This window comes from Pipistrellus kuhlii, unplaced genomic scaffold (genome assembly GCF_014108245.1).
Source record: "Pipistrellus kuhlii isolate mPipKuh1 unplaced genomic scaffold, mPipKuh1.p scaffold_m20_p_7, whole genome shotgun sequence".
Classification (NCBI taxonomy): domain Eukaryota; kingdom Metazoa; phylum Chordata; class Mammalia; order Chiroptera; family Vespertilionidae; genus Pipistrellus; species Pipistrellus kuhlii.
The window spans coordinates 1,021,878-1,032,075 of NW_023425573.1; positions in this window are offsets into that span (position 1 = coordinate 1,021,878).

Below are 10,198 nucleotides of genomic sequence, written 5' to 3' on the forward strand. Positions count from 1 at the left end.
ATTTAATTAATAGTTTTATTTCAATAGATTTCCTTTTTACTTCAATAAATTTATTTTATAGAAAACTTTATATTAGTACTCTAAGTCAGGGACAACCATCTGTTTTCTTAAAATAAAGTGTTATTGTAATGCAGCCACACCCATATGTTTACTTATTGCCTATGGTTGGTTTTGCACTCTGAAGCAGAGTTAAGCAGTTGCAATAATAACCTTACATGGCTTGCAAAGGAAAAAATATTTACCAACTCACTTTTTTCAGAAAAAGTTCGTCTATCCGTGCCCTAAGTGAAAACCAGTATCTCTTAACTCAAATAAAAAAGCAAAAATGAGTGCATTGGATACAAAATATTATCAAATTCCAGCTAGAGTCTGTTATTTTCACTCAATAAATATTTGCCCATTCCATTCATTCATTCATTATCTGTTGAGTACTGACTCTAAACACCCTACAAGGTCTTGGGAACACAGAGGCAAATGAGATAGAAAGGTCCCTAGTCTTCTGAGGTTTATGTTCTAGTGGGGCTTGACAGGAACTGAAAAATAAGTATTCAAAGTTATCCCCCCAAAAATATGTATCCAGGTTATTTTTTATTTCCATGGTAATAGAAAATAATAAACAGCACTGTACATGATAGAAAGACTTAGAGGTGGGTAGAAAGTTCTTTCAAGTTGGGGGTCAAGGAAGAGCTCTCTGAGTAGATGACATTAGGCACAAACTCCGGAATTGCTAGCAGAGAAACAGGAAGTGCAAAGGGCTTAAGGCAGGAATGTGCTTGATGTTTTTTGTCCTGGGCACTGGATGTTCAAAGACAGGCAGCCATATTTGATATCATCCCACCAATCAGCACACGCTGGCAGCTACTGATGTGATTTGTCAAGAGGCATTTGGGAGGGCTGCACACCTGCCTTACTGACCTTTGGTGCATTAAGCTACATGAAGGCTGGGAGTAAGGCTTGGCCAAGCTTGTGGGCAGGTCTGAGTAAACACTGCTGATCAGCCTAGTCCTTGGTCAGACAGAACCATCCAGGCCTGTGTGCCTCATCTTGCGCTGCCATGAGGTGGGCTGCCTAACCAGGGTGTGACCTTGAGTGAAGTGGTTGTCCACTGCTGAGGCTGACCCTGAAGGGGCCAACGGCTGGACATCATCTGCTGACTGCACCCCTGCAGCTGAGCAGCAAATCCTTCCCAGAGGGGCCTCGGGGTGACCATCTCCAGGCTGTCCATGCAGGGGAAATGCCTTCACTGAAGAATGTGTCCCTTCCTCTTACCATTCTTCTGCTCCAAATCCCTGCCCATCACATGTTGCCCATTCTTCCCCAGAACCTTGTCTCCAGCTGCCTGGAAGGGTGAGAAAAGTACAGTCCAGCTAAGGCAGCAGATGGAACAGCTTACAGCATAGAGGTTTTCCTTTGAGGATGCAAAGATGGAAGCCATCAGGCCCCAGTAAGTAAGTCAATGTGTTCATTAACTCATCTACTAAGAAATTATGAGTCATTTTACTGCGCACAGCAGTGAAAAACTCAGAGCATCTCACACAACATGCACATTTGGGGGTTGTATTTTCTTGTGCCCTTGGAAACACTCTAAATAGACACCCACCTCCTGAGCCCACTTGAAAGTCTGCTCACCCCGAACCTCCCTCTCATATCTCTGCCCTTTGGATCACCAATGGTTGCCCATGGTCAGAATGACTGACCTACTATGGTCAGTGGGGGAAGAGCCAGGTCAAAGGTCCTTCTTAGCTCAGGAAAGAGAGAAAGAGGGAGAGCAATTTCCCCAGAACACCTGAAAGTAGGAGAGCATGTACCTGTGTTGAAATCCCATTTTTCCTGACAGGTTCTTGAGGGGCTGCTATACAGCAGAAACCTCTCTTCATAGAAACACTCTGTGAACCCCTGATTTCAGCCAATATGCTTGCTTTTAAAGATGTACTGGTCTGGGCATCTGATGCTTATGATATTCCTCCCTGTGCCTCAGTCAGAGGCCCATGGAAAAAAAGATAACTTGTGGGAGACATACAGCCAGCTCTGCAGGGCTGGGAGAAGAACCCAAGATCAGGCCCTTTTCTTCCCCTATCTTATCACTGTCTACTGCAGTGTCCTGTCCTTCCTGTGGCTGGTCCTCCCAGCTGTTTGGTGCCCTCCAGGTTCAGTGCAGGGCCCTGTGCCCCTCTGTCCTGGGCCTTGATTACCTTCAGAGGCCTGGCGATGCTGTTCCCAGTCACATTGTCAGTATCACCTCACCACACCTTCATCCAACTTCTTCTTTGCACATGTCTCAAAACTGGTCTCCCTCAACAGCATGAGTTTCTCCAGGCCCCACCACTTCCCTGGGGAGCTGCTGGGATCTTCACAGGGAAACTCTGAACAAGAGATGGCACCACATAGCACCCAGGAAGAGTGGTGGGTGGGTGTTAATTGGAAGTTCTGGTGAACTCTGGGGAAGGCAGGAGGTGGGGGAACAGGAATGAAGTTCCACAAGGAAGGAGCAGCTGTCAGGATCCCTAGACCATCTCCAACTGGTCTGGAGAAGGGTGTGTATGACTCTCATTGTCTTCTGTGCCTGAGTGGGGCTTCCTCAACCATGCTGGGGGGTAAACATGCTTCCCATTCACCCCCACCCACAGTGAGAACTCTGACTTCTTCCTCAAGAAAACTCCAGAGGCTGCTGTTTGAAAAGCCAACTACTTCTTTGCTATCAGCCCCTAAGCCTGAGTCCCAAACCAAGCCCTTTGAAAATAGAAAATGGAATCAGAAATGTAAAAGCAGAGAGTTCAGTGCCCCTTGATGGAATCCAGGAAAAAGGTGATGTAGGATTGAGTGAATGATGGTCAAACAAAGGGCTGAGAGTCAGACCCTCTTAGTGTGTGTTTGTTTTTTGTTTTGTTTTTTGTGTTGTTGTTTTTTTTAATAAAACCTCGCCCTGCATCATAATGCTCTGGAATGTGTGTTTTAAATCTAGATTTCTCAGGCCCATGGATCAGAGTTCATGAGAAGGTCCCAAGAACCAGCTCTTCCAGTCAACTGGTTATTCTTAGCACAGTTAGGTGTGAGCATCTCTAATGAGATAGAGCCTAGTCCTGAGTCCACCACAGCACAGGTGAATTTCACCTGTTTTCAGTAGTTTGTGGTTGACAATGTACTTCTCATTTGGTTCTCAAGAAGGTTCTCAAGAATACCCTAAGATGCAGAAAGGGACTGTTACTATCGGAGGAGTAGGGCATGCTGAGGAGAGAGCCTGGGTAGGATGGACAAGAAGTGGTAGGCAAAGGATGTGGGCACTGGAGGGTTGAAGAAGCCCCCTGAAAGCATGCATTCCCTTAACCAAATCATCGCAATGAGAGGAAGTAGTGAGGAGGTTGAGAGACCCTCTGACAGGAGGTAAAGAAGCATCCACTGATATTAGACTGGACAATTACAGCCAACTGTAACTGGAGAGTCAGTGGGACTTAAGGAGCTGCAGGAGGCAAGGGGACTTTCCCAGGGGAAGGAGGCGCAGCCATTGTGGGGGTGGATGATGACAGGTGAGAGGCAGGAGCTGAGAAGAAAGAAACCCAGTGTTGGAGTGGCTGGAAGGTCACTTCTTTCCATGAGCCTGGAAGGAAGGGAGTGGAAGTCCTGGGATGGGTGTAAAGAGGTTGCAGTTCCTGAAGGAGACATCTGTCAGTATGCAGTTGTTATGAGCCAATCTGTGCAGGAAAGGCTCTGGGATGGCCGTGAGCCCAGAGATCCGATGGGAAGTGATGATGGCATGACTCATCTCGGAAGGAGAGAGAAGGGGGCCAAGGCATGATTCCTTCTTCTCCCATCCCACGCTTAGTTATCTCCTTTTTACTTCTTTTTACTACTCTGTCCCAATGGCCCAGAGCCAAAAAGCTGCTTCTCACCCATGGAAGTCCTCTTTAAGACTCAGTGCCAATCTGCCCACCCAGCTCAATCACATTCAAGAAGAGGGTGAGACTGCCTTTTGCCTTTAAGCTATTATTTTTTTAATAAGGCTAAGGAGCATCATACAGTAGTGAAGGAGTAAAGAGTAGGCCAATGTGACAGCCTTAAAGCAGGACTTTAATGTTGCAAGATTGGGAAATTATACTTGTAGGACAAGAAGGTCCCTCAGAAGCCCTCAAATCTTCACAGGGTCCTCTTCAAAGATAATCTTTCAACCTCCCAACTTCCACCCTGACTACCCCACCTCTTCCCTTACTTGTCTTCTCCAAACATGAAGAACATCTATTACAGCCTTTGTCATAGTGCTAATGACCCCATCAGAGAGAGGAGGCTCATGGTTTTATTGAATTCTTCCTTTCCCCTGGAACTCTTAGAGTCTTGGGTATGGAATGGTCCAGTGTTCCATAGGAAGAGTGAGAGGGAAAATATAAAGACATCAACCCGAGATTTTAGATGATGGTTTCATACTTGACATGCTGAAAGCAAGGGCAGATGGGAGAGATCAGCCCATGCTGTTTAGATCCTTGGGGCTTATGAGTTGGCCACCTTGGGCAGACAGCAACAGCCTGGCATGCAATGCAAGCACACATGTACACCTTCAGCTCTCTGGTACCCCTTAACAAATGCATGTGAACAACTGCTTTATTTTGTTTCCTTTTCCCACCTCTATCCATAGTACTTGTACTCCACCTGTACTCCAACAGCTTCCCATCTCAGCCACCGTCATCTCTATGCCCTCTTCTCTCTGGTTTCAGAAACATGATTTTCTCAGCCCTGGATCAGGATGACAGTACTGGAGACTTGCTGCTCTAGGGGTAACTGTTCTGGGCTAGCAGTTGGTGGATAAAAACCATGGCTTCCTCAGAAGGTGAACACCTCCCAGAGGGTCCCTGACAGGACTGAGCCCAGTTGCCTACATCAGCAATCTGCTCATTAACACATATCATTTGTTGACTTTCTTCCTTTCCTTGCCCCACTTTTTCTTTTCCTTACCTTGCCTCCTAGAATGACTCATAAATCAATACTTGCACTCAAATCTTTGATTTAAGGTATGCTTTGGGAAAACATAAGCTAAGATAGTATGGGATTTAAATATAAAGTACAGGGTTATTTACACCCTCAGAATGAAATCTGTTACTATACACACTTATTGGCTATGCCATAACAACAGCCAACTTCCAGAGATATGGAGAGCTTCTTAAAAGGAAAAGGGAACTGGACCATTGCTCAGCTCTAGTAGTGTTCACCAGGAAGCTCTGTCAGTCTCCAGGTACATGAGGGATTGTTGAATCTACTCTGGGCCACCTTTACCTGGCACAGGAAGGCAGGGTGATTTTGTATAAGGCAAGGAAAAGATGCTCTGAGAAGCTAAGTCAATCCAAGGCATGATTTCTGTTCATAAGTGCCTCATCTTGGTGAGTTCAGCATTGCTTGTCCAGACCCTGCAAAGACCTAGAAGAAAGCTCCATAAAACCCTGGCAACCTAGATATTACAAAAACAGTGAGCATGGATCAAGATAATTTTAGTTTGCTTAGAAAGAAAAGAAACATCTTGGACTGCTTTCTGAAGAGCCCCATATTTGAAGTCAGCCTATAGCCAAGAATGCTGCCCTTCCCTGCACAATGTACATGACCTGTCTTCTAAGCACTTGGGTTGCCTGTTCCCCACAATCGAAGTTTTATGTATATGGGATCATTCATCTCTCTCATCAGTTGACATCTCCTCTCTCAGCCCATCCCAACCACTTGGCCACTAAACCACAGGAGATGAAGAAGACTTCCAGGGGAGAAACTGGGAACATCCTGGGTGGCCAGTGCGTAAGCAATCCCACCAGGAAACACAAAGAAGGGAGGAGAATTCCCAACATCCAGTCCCAGAGATAAAAGGAGTGGCTGGGCTGAGGATGAGGGTGACTTTCCTTGATTCTAAAATCCTTGTGTATTTTTAAGGAAATTGTATCCATATGTTTCTGATTCATTTACTCATAAACTCATCAAAATGTTATTTGGTAAGAGCTATTTGAAGTCCAAGAAACCTTTCAACAGTCTGTTTAATAAACCTAAAGAGGTTGTTGTTGTTTCTCCCACCCTCCCCTTTACTTTTAAGAAAGGAGAAGTGATTTCCCCCCTCCTCCCTCTTTTTTCTTTGGAAAAGCAAGTGGTCATATTCCTATATAGTGATTCAGACCCATGAAACTCAAATCATCAGAAAGACCATGAGATAGAAAGACAAAAGTCCAGGTACTGAGCTCTAATCTGTCCTAACCTGGGTGATCTTCTCTAGATGGCTCACCTTCACAGAGCTTATGTAATCATCCAAACTCCTCGGAGGAATATGCTTAAAATCAAAGGACCCTCACAGCACTGAAGTTCCTGTAATTCCTGACTTCTTTATTTATCATCACCTCCCCACCATTTTTACCTTGCCCAGACAACAGTAGGTAAATTCTATTTTTAGTAAAATCTTTAGGGTGAACAGAAATCTAAAGGAATGTGAATGTAGCTGAGACCAACAGCAATCATTTAATGGGTATTAAGGATTCAGTCTCTAGAATCAACTGAACCTCAGACAGAATAAGATATGGACTGAAAGCAAGGAATCATTGGATGAAAATAAAGGCAGGAAGTCTGACTGTTGGGAACATGAAGTACCTTGTTTCCTGCACATCCTAAATAAAAGTCAAACTCACCTTCTCCTCATTTGCCTCTCTGACCTATTAAGTTGATAATTAGATGCCTTCCTGGAGACAGAAGAATGGATAGGTTGACCTTTAGAGGACCCTTGCTCACCCCACAGCTTTTACAACCCTCCCCCACATCCCAGCCCAGTTTAGTTCAGCCAGTCCACTAAGAACAGAGGGCCATTATGTCATTCTTCCCCTTAAGATGGACTCCCAGGGATGAAAAGGTCAGATGCCTTGGGGCAGCCCACAGTACTGGTTCTTTGTCATTCAGGGTGAGCATAAAGCCAAAAAACTAATCATGACTCTTCCAGCTGGTGAACATGGCCCCCAGTCTTTCTCCCTCATTCAGTCATGGCAGAGATTGGGTTGCTTTGATTATTCTGGCTACTGAGCAAATAGTGGAGATACCACGAATGAGGAGAGCAGCTTAGATGTTGGATGACTTTACATACTTACAGTGGGGATGGGGAAACTGAAGTCATCTGTATGCAAGTGAATGTTGCTGTCCGTAGACTCCCAGATCCAGAGAATGTTATTCCTTATGGAGTATTTACTAAGTCTAGCCATATCTACTGCAGAGATGGGTTCTAGTCCTGCATCATTTTTACTCTACCATATCAGAGTTCCAGTTTATAGATGGAACAATTCCTGTCAATCAACACATCTTTGCTGAATTCCTAGAGAAAGAACAAAGAAGAGAAAGAGAGAAGGTGCCCAAAACAGAAGTCTCAGTCTTTATGCAACCTAATTTTAGAAGCAGGGTCCCATTGCTCCTGCCATATTTTAGGCACTTAAAACAAGCTGATAAGTACATGTCCAAGTCAAGGGGCTTATCCAAAGGTATAAATTCTAGGAGGCAGGGACCAGTGGGGGCCACATTGTATGCTGCCTTCCGCATACAACTAAGCTGGAAGTCACAGGATGTGCTCTGCCATTTTCTGGGCATGAGGCCTCTGGTACCTCTGTTCTATCTGCAAAGTCAATGGGTTAAGATGGTTTCACAGTTGATAAGAGCCATGACCTGGTGCTTTTAAAAATGGGTGACAGACTCTTCAGTTAGCCAAGGGCCTTGGAAAGTCACCCATCTCCACTTCCTTATGGAAAACCTTCTTCTCAGCCCATATACATGAAACTCCAATTGTGATAGTCCTGAAAAAGAGGCCACTTCTGATCACATCCATGCCAACAATACATTATCTACCACTGTCAGGAAAGCTTTCTGGATTCTAACCTTCATCTGTTTCACTGAAACTTTGTCCCTTTTACCTCTGTCTGGTTTCATTGATACCACAGAACAACTTTCCTAGGCTTATCTCTCTAATAACCTTTATGTAATTTACATGTAGAGAATCTTGTCCCTTAGGTGCCTGGATGAGATGACTTCCCTTTAATGAGGTAGATCACCAGTGCCTACTACAAATATGAGAAGGTCATGCTCAGCTACACCTCCCACATGGTTCAGTTTCTTATTGGTTTGCCCTGTGGTCTTTTTTTGACCATGGATTATGATCTTGACGGAGACAGAAAACTACAAGGATTTAAGGAAAGAGAGAAAGAGGAGAAGGTTATCTGAAATTGAATTTGACATTGAGCTTAGCACCTAACACATTATCTCATTGGCTTTTTCCAGCGGACCCTTGTGAAAGTCATTATTCTCATTGTATAGCAGACAGAACTCAGGTACACTGTCCACAGCCAGCCTGTGTCAGAGTCAAGATCAAGCCCATGTCTGTTTTACATTAAGCTTTGAATCACTCTTAAGTCTTGCCTCCCAGTACCGTGGGGTATTTGGAGATAAAGTTAACCAAGGAAAGAAAGCATTGTCAGAATCCATTAAGGGTAGAATGGACAAGGGCCACCAAAAGTGACTTCCTTTATACCCTAACCTATGAACAATTTGTGAATGCATAAGGGAAAGATCAAAGGTGAGAACATTTAGATTCCTGAGTTACCTGGGACTCAAAATTTTATCAAGGTGAGTTGTTTCATTCTGATACTAGTTCTCCATTTCCATGACTGTGTACTGTGAAGAATGTAGTCAGGCCCCTCAAGGTTGGTACAAGTGCGAAGACAATAGACCATCAGCCTTACCTGCCATTTTTCTCTGAGTACCCTAAGTCAAGAGAAGAAGTAGTCCATGCTTGTGTCAAATTCTTTCTGGACCATGCATAGCCTGGCCAAATGTGTGAAAATGGAAGCAAAGTTTGTAAATGACAAACAAATTTTACTTATTGCCATAAACACATCATAATAAGAAGAACTTGATAGTCTTCTTTGACATTGAGAAGGGAGCCTAAGAACCACCCACTAGGCCCAACTTTGCCTGAGGACTTCCTGGAGCTCACTAATGATAACTCATTGATGAGAGCAGCATTCCCAAAGCCAACTGCAGAATTCTTTTCCCTAATGCCACACTGACTTAGTGCCCAAGCCCTGACTGCTCAAGTGCATAGAATAGGTATATGCCTCATCTATTAAGCCATGGACCCCTTTCAGTGGATTACAGAACTTCAAGAACCAAAAGTCCAATGTGTTCACTATGATTACAAAGTATCTATCACTGTGGGCACTGTATTCTGCTTGTGTTGGGGATTATCTTACTTAGTCTTCGCAATAGTCCTCTGAAGAGAGCTGTTTTTATACCCTCCACTCCTTGCAAATGAGAAAATTTTAAATCAAGGAGATGAAGAAATAAATTTGCTGAAAGTGACACAGCTAGGATAGGGACCTAGGCAGGCTGACTCTCATAACTGCCACTCAGTGAGGGCCTCGTATTCCACAGGTCTCAGTAAGCACAGCTGGAGACAGCTTCTTTCTGTTTGCAAAGATAAAACCATGCTGACACATCAGATATATTTAAGAACAAGCTTCCTCTAAAAAAAAGAAACTGTTCTCCCAAGATTAGGCATCAAATCAGTCCAAGGGCCTAAAAGATGAGGAACCCCTTCGGTACCCCTCTTTTTTGGGCAGCACCATTTAGAGAACAGCTTCTACAGGGAAGTCAACAGCTTCCCCTAAAGCCATGCCTCTTCTTCCAGGGAGCCCCAAATATTTCTTGCAAGCAAGGTGACAAAAGGGACAAAGGACAAGATGTTCCCTACCTGGAAATGGAAGTCTAGTCTCTCCATGTGTTCTTGGACTCTCCTCAAATCCAGTGCAATTGGGAACCAGAAGGAAGATGGGGAAGGAAGGTACAGGCATCTGCATTCCTGGCTATAAAGCTTCTGTCTCTTAAAAGGTGCATCTGGGTACAAGCTCTGAGGTGCCTTCAGATGTATACCTAATCACATCAATGCAGAAGCTAGTGAAGAGGGGAAAATATGGAGAGAAGAAGGATGCCCACTGAAATTAACTTACAGATGCAGATTTCCAAGCTGTCAGGAGCCTTAGGGATCACCCAATACAGTTCCTTCATTTTTACAGATGAGGAAAACAAATTCTAAGGAATTGCTTTTGAACCCCTTTGTTGAGATGACTCCAGTCTCAGTTGTCTCACTTAATATAACTCGTGCATGTGTCCTCTAGGTCTTCTGTTACCTACAACCAGAAACTCAGCAGTATTCCAT